Genomic DNA, 9,752 nt, shown 5'->3' with positions numbered 1-9,752 from the left:
GGGAGGGAAAAGTTGATAATGCTTGTCTTCAAAGCAAGGATCTTCTTCTTTCCTCCCTCTCTCTTCACCAACAATCCTTTCCTTGCTCTCAGGAAAATTGGGGACCTAGCATAGGGAGCCCTTGCGCACCCCTACGATCTCATGGTTTTCTTTGTGATGATATTAATACCAATAAAGGCTCATTTTTTCTAAAAATTCGAGACGTGCGTGTCATTCATTCTTCCGAGTTCTTAATGAGGCAAGAAAAGGAGTTCAGCGTGACTGTCTTCACTTTATTGATGAGGAGATTAAGGACAAAGTAGGTGAACAGGCAGTAAGGCATAGGTGAGCAAGTCTCCAGGGCAAACCGAAATGCTTTCTAAGAGTGAGTAATTCAAGACTGTGGAAACCCATGCCAGGGAAGTTCTTACAGGAACTGCTGATCAGCTCCATTTAAATGAAAAAATATGTATATTTATGTAAAAAAAAAATAAGCCCCAAGTGCACATATCTGAGAGGCAAAAGGGACAGGTTGGGTGAGTAGGGTTTGCTGTATGGAGGGGACTGAGTCCCCAAACCTTTTATTTTCTGCGCTGACTTCTGCAGTCTCCTAGACCACAGCTCAGGCTCTGGGATCCAGGTTAAGTTTATTGGTTTTTAAGTTAGTCTGTTTTGCTAGACATTTTCTCATGTAAATTAACCAGCTAACCCTTGAGTTTTGCAGTTGAATAGGAATATTTCTATAAAGTTCTCTACCAACTACTGGAGTAGAGGTCTTCCAATTTTATTGACAAAGATATGACTTCCAAATAGGAATTCCGAAAAGTAATAAACATTTCTCTGCCACTTTGTCCCAGGCTTCTGCCACTATAGTTATTTTCCTAGTTCCTCTCCTCTTTTTGATGCACTAAAAGAAAACTACATAAAAGACTCTTAATAGATACATTAAAAACTGGTATAAAAGAAATTTCATGGTAGGGAACATTATGAAGTTTTGGTAAAAAAAAATAAAAGTTCATAAGTTGCTTCTTCCATTTCCGGGATAAGGTTTTCATTGGTCTACCTAGTTCACAGAATGCTGAGCTTTAGTGGTAATATTTAGTTCCCTTTTCTTCCTACTCACTGGGATAAGATGGCATATGGGAACGGAACTAGTGGTTAGAGATAACTTTGCCACAAAAGGACTCCACCCCTGCTTACCTTCCGCTGGATCTAGTAGTAAATATGTAGTGAATGGTGAACGCTGGGCTTCCTGTGGTCTGCAGCTTGCATTGCCACACCACCGTCTCCAGTGGAATGAACAAAATACAAAATTTACACCCCTTTTGAAATATGATGAAGCAACAAAGAATTCAGAAATGGAATGACAACATTTTCTGTACTATATTGCACTCTTTTGCACAATATGTAAGAACACAGTGTGAGAAACCTACAAAAAAAGGAAACAGAACAATTGAGGTTGCTGGCCAGGCAGGCTGCAAGGTGAAGGGCAGAATATTAAATAATCCACCTAGCCAACATCCTGTCATGGCTGTTATTTCTGTCTTCAAGCCTCTAAACTCTCCACTCTTTCATTGTTCTTTCCATCCGTCTATACATCCATTTAACATTTATTGGGCACCCTGTCATTCTAGTTGCTGGGAGTACAGACTGTCAGTGGTATGCTGGTGATGGTTAAACAACTGACTCTTGGGTGGAGCTGCTGATATGCGATGTGTGTTGATTTCATAGTGCAGTACTACCGCCATGGCTGATTGCAAGTTACCAACATGACATCACTGAACACAAAATTGGAAAGAGATACCTTTGAGTAGCACACCATTATATAATGTTTCCACCATACAGATACAATAGATGCAAACGACCTCACGTGCACAGGTCATAGTTAAATGTGGTAATTAGGAAGTGATAAGTTTTGAGTATTAAGTTTGTTATCCATATAATTTATTTAATTGTACATTTATATAATTTAATTTTAAGTTATGGGTGTTTTAACAATCGGCTCACAACACTTCTGAAAATTTAACAATTGGCCCTTGTAAGCAGATATGAGTTGGCTCCAGCACACACTGGACAGAGCCAAATAACATATGCTGTCTGCTTTATGAAAGTTTTTATCTAGAAAAGAAGATGTATACATATGTAAATAAGTAGACATTGTATAGAGGCTATTATGTGGATAATCTCCATTTTTTAGATGAAGAAACTGAGGCCCAGGGAAGCTAAGTAACCTCTTCAAAGTTACTTAACAGTAAGTGGTAGAATTGGGGCACAGACCTGGGTAGCCTGCCTCCACACACTGGGTGCTTCACAGCTCATCTCAAGAGCTCTTAACTTAAAGAGGGCATCTTCCTGTGGCGATAAATCTCACTCCCTGTGCCATGCTTACAGAGTTCTCCCACACTCAGGGTTAGACAAATATTGAGTTTTGTTTTCTTGTGGTTCTTTTAAGATTTTCTTTTTCATTAATAGTTGCATGTGGAATTACTTTTATGCTGTGAGCAGATTCTCACTTCAGGTTTTTCCAAATGGTTTACCAATGATCTAAGCTGTATTTATTGAATAATTGCTACCTTTGTTTTGTCTTCTATTTTCTCTTGCCTTCTGTAGAAAACTTGTTTCATTTAGTGTCCACCACCTCTCCTGGATTTTGAAAATATGTGATACCTTTGAGTTATTTGCGCATTTATTTGATTAATTGATGTGTATGTTCATTCAATACCATTTATAGAGGATGCGACTGTGAATAACATTAAAAAAAATCTCTTGGAGCTTACAGGTAGAGATGTATACAACACTTTATAAAAAAAACTCTTATATTGCACTTATCATGTGCCAGGCACTGTTCTTTGTGATTTATGAATATTATTTCGTTAAATCCTTACAGCAAGCCTATAAAGTAGGTATTATTTTTATCTCCATTTTTCATATGGGGAAATGAAGCATGGAGAGGTTAAGTAACTTGCCAAAAGTCACTAAGCTAGTAAGTGGGGAGTTGGGGAAAGTTAATAGGTAATTCCAATTGAATGCAATAAATGTTATTGATCATAGGAAAAATATAGTGTTCTGTGGGAGCTCTTAGCAAGGGCACTTGATGGGACCACGGGATGGAGAAAGTGTTTTGGAGGGAATGATGTCCTGAGGATTACTAAAAACCCAGAAAAAGTAGGCTGAACATAGACTGGTGGAGGGAACTGTGAGTGGAGAGTGGGAAGCAGGAGTGGAAAAGTGTAAGCTGGGGAAAGCAGTAGTACAAAGGCCTAGAAAAGAGAGGAAGAGAATGTTAAGTACTAGAAGCTGAAAGAAATGAAGTGTGGTTGGAACAGAGGATGGGAGAGGGAGGGTGGGAAGTGAAAGTCTTAGATTTGGAAGGGTCAACAGAAGCCCATCATCTTATGAGCCAAATTAAGAAATGTTAACTGTAGTTTAAATACAAGAGGAGACATTGGAAGGTTTTAAGCACAAGATAGATTACTCTAGCTGCTGGGTGGAGGATGGATATCAAGGGGACAAGTATGTGGGCAGAGCAGACTGCTAGAGGGGCTCTCACAGTGAGCTGGGTGAGAAATGATGTTGCCATTAGAGCAGTAGAAATGGGACAGAGAGATACAGGTGGGTTCAGGTGTTCCTTTGAAGGAGTATGTTTGGACAGAAGGTGAAAAGAAGGTGAGTCACTGCTTATGGCCTGGCTCTTGGCTTAAGTAATACTTCTCCTGTATTACCATCTACGGCTTTGATAAAAATGTGGGTAATAAATAGACGAGACTTGATATGCAGAAGAGAAAAGGTAACTAGCATATGGTCTAATCATAACATTCCTATGACTTCCTCCTTCCCCACTCATGAAACCTTCATGAGGGAGGTCTGCAAAGTTTGTCAATATGGCAAGTGCTAAGAGTATTATCTCTGGTAGTGGGATTAGGCACAATTTAAAAAAAATTGGGGGGGGGTAATTTACTGAGATATTTTATTCCCCATAAAATTCATTCATTTAAAACAGTTTAGTGGGTTTTAGTATATTCAGAGTTGTGCAACCATTACCACATCTAATTTTGGAACATACTCAATACTTCAAAAAGAAACCCTTTACTCATTAGTAGTCACTCCCTTTTCTAATTTCCTCACCGCACCCCAGCCCCTGGCAGCCATTAATCTACTTTCTGTCTCTGGATTTGTCTCTTCCAGACATTTCATATAAATAACATCAAATAACATGCAGTCTTTTGTGGCTTGCTTCTTTCACTTATGTTTTCAGGGCCCATTATTAAAGCGTGTAACAGTATGTCATTCCTTTAAATGGTTGAATAATATTTCATTGTATGAGTATACCATATTTTGTTTATTCATTTATCTGTTAACAGAATTTGGGTGTACTTTCTGGCTAGTATGAATAATGCTGCCATGAGCACACATGTACAAGTGTTTGTGTGGACATATGTTTTCCGAAGCTGCTGCACCATTTTATGCTCCCACCAGCAATGTATGAGGGTTTCAATGTCTCTACATCCTGTTAACACTTATTTTTGTCTGTCTTTTTCCACTTTAGCCATCCTAATGGGTAAAATAATATCTCATTGTACTTTTGGTTTTCATTTCTCTAATGATTAATGATATTGAGCACTTTTTCATGTGCTTATTGGCCATTTGTATATCTTTTTGGGGGTAAATGTCTATACAAATATTACACCCATTTAAAAAATGGGTTATTTATCTTTTTAAGATTTCTTTATATATAGTGGATAGCAGCCCCTTATCAGATATGTGATTTGCAAATATTTTCTCCCATTCTGTGGATTATATTTTCTTAAATATGTCCTTTGATACACAACACCATTTTTTTTTTTAGGCGAGGCAACTCTTGGTTGACCTCACAGATTGCAAGGACTTTGTCAGCTTACGATCCCTTATTTTTAAATTTTTTATGCCTATAGCACTTGGTCTTCCTAGGTGGTCTCCCATCCAAGTACTAACCAGGCCTGACCCTGCTTAGCTTCTGAGATCAGATGGGATTGGGCTTGTTCAGGGTAGCATGGCTGTAGACTAACGCAGAAATTTTTGATGAAATTCTATCTATCTATCTATCTATCTATCTATCTATCTATCTATCTATCTATCTATCTATTGTTACTTGTGCTTTATAAGAAACCACCGTTTAACCCAATATAACGAAATTTACTCCTATGCCTTTTGTTAGGAATTTTATAGTTTCAGCTCTTATATTTAGGTTATGATCCATTTTGAGTTAATTTTTACATATGGTGTAAGGAAGAGGTCCATGCCACCCTGAACATGCCGATCCCGTCTGATCTCGGAAGCTAAGCAGGGTCGGGCCTGGTTAGTATTTGGATGGGAGACCACCTAGGAAGACCAAGTGCTATAGACACACACAAAAATAAATAAATAAAAATAAAGCCCCTTAAAAATAGCTATCAATTTCCTCAAGGACTTTATGTGTTAGATAGGTGGGTGAGGTTACTGTCATGCTGGGGTGGGAAATACACATCATTTAGCTACATATGTTATTTGATCATAATGTCAATTTTTAACATCTTTTAAAGGTTTATGAAGAAGTACATATGTTTGGTATTACACATTTGCTAAATGATACTTTAAAAATACTTAAATCCTTCTGATAATGTTGTTGGTGGAATTGCTGACTATCAGTCTATTTTGAGAGTACTGTGGTGGCATGTAACATACTGTTAATAGTTTTATCCAGTAATACTTTTAGGAAAATAACCTAAGGAAATAATCTAAGAGGAGGAAAAAATACATACAAAGATGTGTTATTTATAACAGGCAAAAATGGAAAAATATCACAATGCCTAAGGACCAGGAGATGGATAAACAAACTATGTTTTACAGTGATATGTTATAGAACCCCAAATAATAACTATGGTTATTGTAGTGTGGTATGGTAATATGTACAAATGCATAGACTAAAAAATGTTGAAGTAAGCAAAACAGAATTTGCATAGACACCTTAATTGAAAATGGTCTAAGGATGAATGTATGCTGAGTAGCTAAAAATTAATTTAGCATAATATTAATATCCATTAGATCTATTTCTGCAGCAAAAAAAGCCTGCTTAGAAGTAAAAGGGAAGTTAAAATAAACTCTTTCTGAAAGTCCAAATAATCACCTTCATATTTCTTCAACACATCTCCTTTTTAAGTTATTTCCTAATTCTAATTCATTGAATCCTTATTTTAATATCTAGAAAAAAAGAATCAACACTTGGAAGGAAGAAATTAAAGATTTCTCAGAATTTAGCTATTAAATCTATTATTCCTGAGAAGTGTAAGAAATGCCTTAATGAAGCATTATTTCTCCGATGCTTAATGAGTTACACTGAGAATGTGTCTGCATATAATTTGCAGGAAGAAAGAGTGAACTTTCGGTTTCGGGTATAGGGTGGGGGTGTATTAATTTCCTGGGGCTGCTGTAACAAAGTACCACAAACTGAGTGGCTTAAAACAACAGATATTTATTCTTTCACAGTTCTGAGGCTAGAAGTCTGAAATCAAGGTGTCAAGAGGACTATGAGGGAGAATCTGTTCCATTCTTCTTCCTAGCTTCTCGTGACTGCCACCAATCCTTGACATTCCTTGGCTTGTAGACACATCTTTTCAATCTTTGCCTCTGTCTTCACATGGCATTCTCCCTGTGTCTCTGTGTCTTTTTATGAGGATACCGGTCATATTAGATTACAGGCCCACCCTACCCCAGTATGACCTCATTTTAATTTAACTAGTCACGTTTATAATAACCTTATTTCCAAATATAGTCACACTCTTAGGTACTGCATGTTCGGATTTCAATATATATATATTTTTAGGGGGACATAATTCAACCTGTGACATGTGGCCTTGGAGTTAATTTAATTAGTGTACTGTTCAGATTCATTCCAGAATTTTCTCCGAGTAAAATCTAGGCTGCCCATGACAAGAGGATCCTCCAGGAAAAGCGGTTGGAAATGGGGGAGTGGTCTCATGAAAGTCAGATGGATTGCTGTAATAGACTGCTGACCATTTCCCCTGAGAGGGTGGGCTCACTTCTGGCTGATTGTGGAAGTAATGATTAAGCCCAATGGGTGAAGACAGATGAGGGCCATTGTGGCAGAAGCTCTCTTTCCTTGATTTATGTTACCACATGGAGGAACACACATTAGAGAGAGATGCTCCTGTCCTCATCACTCCCTCAATCTCCGCAGTGGAGGAAGAATGACTTAGCTGATTAGGAAATTTGGAAGATGGCTCTGAGCATGCTCTGAAAAGCCTCTTCCTCTCCTCTTTGGAGCCAGCCGCTTGCTGTTCTCTGTTCTCCACACTAAATTACGCAGGGGCAATGCCCCCTGGGGGTGGCCACTGGTTGTCCAGTGCTGCTCATGGCTGGGCGGGTAAGTATACCTAACCCTGGGAGATCAGGAGAAGGGGCAGTGGTGAGAATAGGGGATATTTTGTCCATTTCTAGCTGCTATTGTGCTTGTTTATCAATCACCAAACGTTTAAGGAGAGTCTACTCTGGACAAGGCACAATCCTAGCCCTTGCAGGGAACACAAAGACCCATAGGGCAAACACAGTCCATCTTCAAAGGATTTACAGTCTTGTTGGAGAAACAAGGTATGTAAAAAAGACAACTTACAATACAAGACTGGATGTGCTCAGTGCCAGTGAGTTTATAGGCAGTTAAAGTGCAATAAAAATTTAGAGGAGAAAGGGAACACTTTGAACTGATAAGAAATTAAGGGGATACTTGCTAGAGAAGGGAGTATTCCAGGCCAGGGGTGCAATGTCTGAAGTTAGGGTGTTCATGATATTTTAGCAAGCAATCTGAGCAACCTTTAAGGAGTCCCCGCTGTATGAAAAAGCCAGGAGATGAGGTGGATGCAGTATAAGTGGATTGCTGTCAAGAGGGCAGCTTGGAAGCCAACCGCATACACTGGAATTCCAGCTCGGACTCACTCACGTGCTCTGGGGCGAGTCGCATACCCTCTGCAAGCCTCAGTTTCCCTATCTGTGTGCTGAGCACTGTCATAGACACTGAGGATACAGCAGTAAGTCAAGTCCTTATTTGTTTTGTGCTTACCATAGGGCACAGGCACTGTTCTAAGCACTTTATAAATGTTAACATATTTAATTCATGGAGTAACCATTGAGATAGGTACTTTATTACCCTCATTTGACAAATGAAGAAAGTGGGGTCCAGAGAGGCTAAGCATCTTCTGAAAGTCTCACAGCTAGTAAGTCAAAGAGACAGGATGCACACCCAACCATCATGGTCCAGGACCCATGCTCTGAACCATTGTGCTAACTGACATTTGAGGTGTGGCAGTAGGATATGTGATTGCATAGTCTGGTAATGACCTTGAGCATCAGAGTAAGGAAAATAAGAATATCTTCCAACTGCAATTCTTTTCAGTTTATTGCTTTGCTGCTTGAACACGTTGTTTGAATTTAAAATTATAGCTTCCATGTGGCCATTGAAGGCCTTGCAGGAGAGATAAGTAAAAAACTATTTTAAGATTTTTCTTCTTGTGACAGAAATTATGGTTTGAAGAGGAGAGAGTTTAGAGGTCAGAGAGATTAATTAGAAGGGTATGATAAGACCCAGATGTAGGGCAGGGGCAGTGGTAATGAAAAGGAAGGGGCAGATTTGAAAGACACTATTAACGGAAGAATATCAGCTTCAGTTAAAAAGGCTTAATATATTAGACTATCCCAATATTAAAGCTATGGATATAGAAAGCTGTGGTTTTTAAAGGACTCTGCAATTAGTGATTAATTAATCCACCTATTGTGCTGAAGGTAAAGTTATCATTGAAAGGAGGCAGTTGATCTCCAGGATGCATCCTTTTCATAGTCTATGGATGCATCATAGTCTATCTTTTTATTTGGTTTTCATGGTAATAGGTATTTCCAGGGAGACGTGGGAGAAAAGAAACTTCATGTTTGTTTTCTGTAGTAGGTTTGAACTTTTAGGTGCTTAAAGAATAGCATTTGAAAAAGGGTACCTTATGATTGTAGATTGGTATATGTAAAAAGGTGATATAAATCTTCTGTCCATATCACTTCTATGAAAATCTCCTAATTTAGAGAATGACGTATGTCTGCTAATCTTCAAGAATGATATTATAAAGTCAATAGTTACATTGCTTGAGTCTTACCTAGGTAGGCCATGAACATCTTTGGGAGGCTATTATTCTGCCTACCATAGAGGGAGAAGTCTTTAGGTCACTTGATCCAATTAAGATGGTGAATGCTTTTACAAATTATTGACAGATCAATAATTTTTAAAAAATATTTTGTTATAAAATAAAACATAAAGAAAAACAGCAAAACAAATCTATAGTTAATGAATTATTGTAAAGCAAACACTATTGTAACTTCCATCTAAGTCTAGAAGTTCAATATTGACAGCCACTGCAGAAGCACCTCCACGTGCCCATCCCTTTCCCAATTAGTAACTTTCAAAATTAGTTATTGCATGGTAGACACAACTCTGGTTAAATGAATCTCCACTGTCTCGCAAGGGTTTCAAACCCTAGCAATTAGTAGGACCTTTGATGATTATAAAATTGGGCTTGATTGGATAGGACCTTACAAATCACAGTTTTCTTTTGCGACATGACTCTCTACAGAAAGCATGCAAATGAACTGAGTATCTTGGCACATGCAAAATCAACTGCAGTAGGAAACTAAATGCCTCATGTAGAGAAACGGAATGGGATTGGGTGAAAAATATAAAAGAGAGCATCTTTCTTCTTCTTTCT

General features: G+C 38.2%; 2 pseudogenes; one reads left to right on the top strand and one right to left on the bottom strand.

The window, feature by feature from the left end:
* Window positions 1-4,901: 4,901 nt before the first annotated feature.
* Window positions 4,902-5,020, bottom strand: LOC112469069 (annotated as a pseudogene).
* A 224-nt stretch (window positions 5,021-5,244) lies between these two features.
* On the top strand, window positions 5,245-5,362 carry LOC112469142 (annotated as a pseudogene).
* Window positions 5,363-9,752: the final 4,390 nt, after the last annotated feature.

This window comes from Pteropus alecto, unplaced genomic scaffold (assembly GCF_000325575.1).
Source record: "Pteropus alecto unplaced genomic scaffold, ASM32557v1 scaffold106, whole genome shotgun sequence".
Taxonomy (NCBI): domain Eukaryota; kingdom Metazoa; phylum Chordata; class Mammalia; order Chiroptera; family Pteropodidae; genus Pteropus; species Pteropus alecto.
The sequence above is the reverse complement of the archived record's forward strand: the minus strand, read 5'-3'. Positions and strand labels throughout refer to the sequence as shown.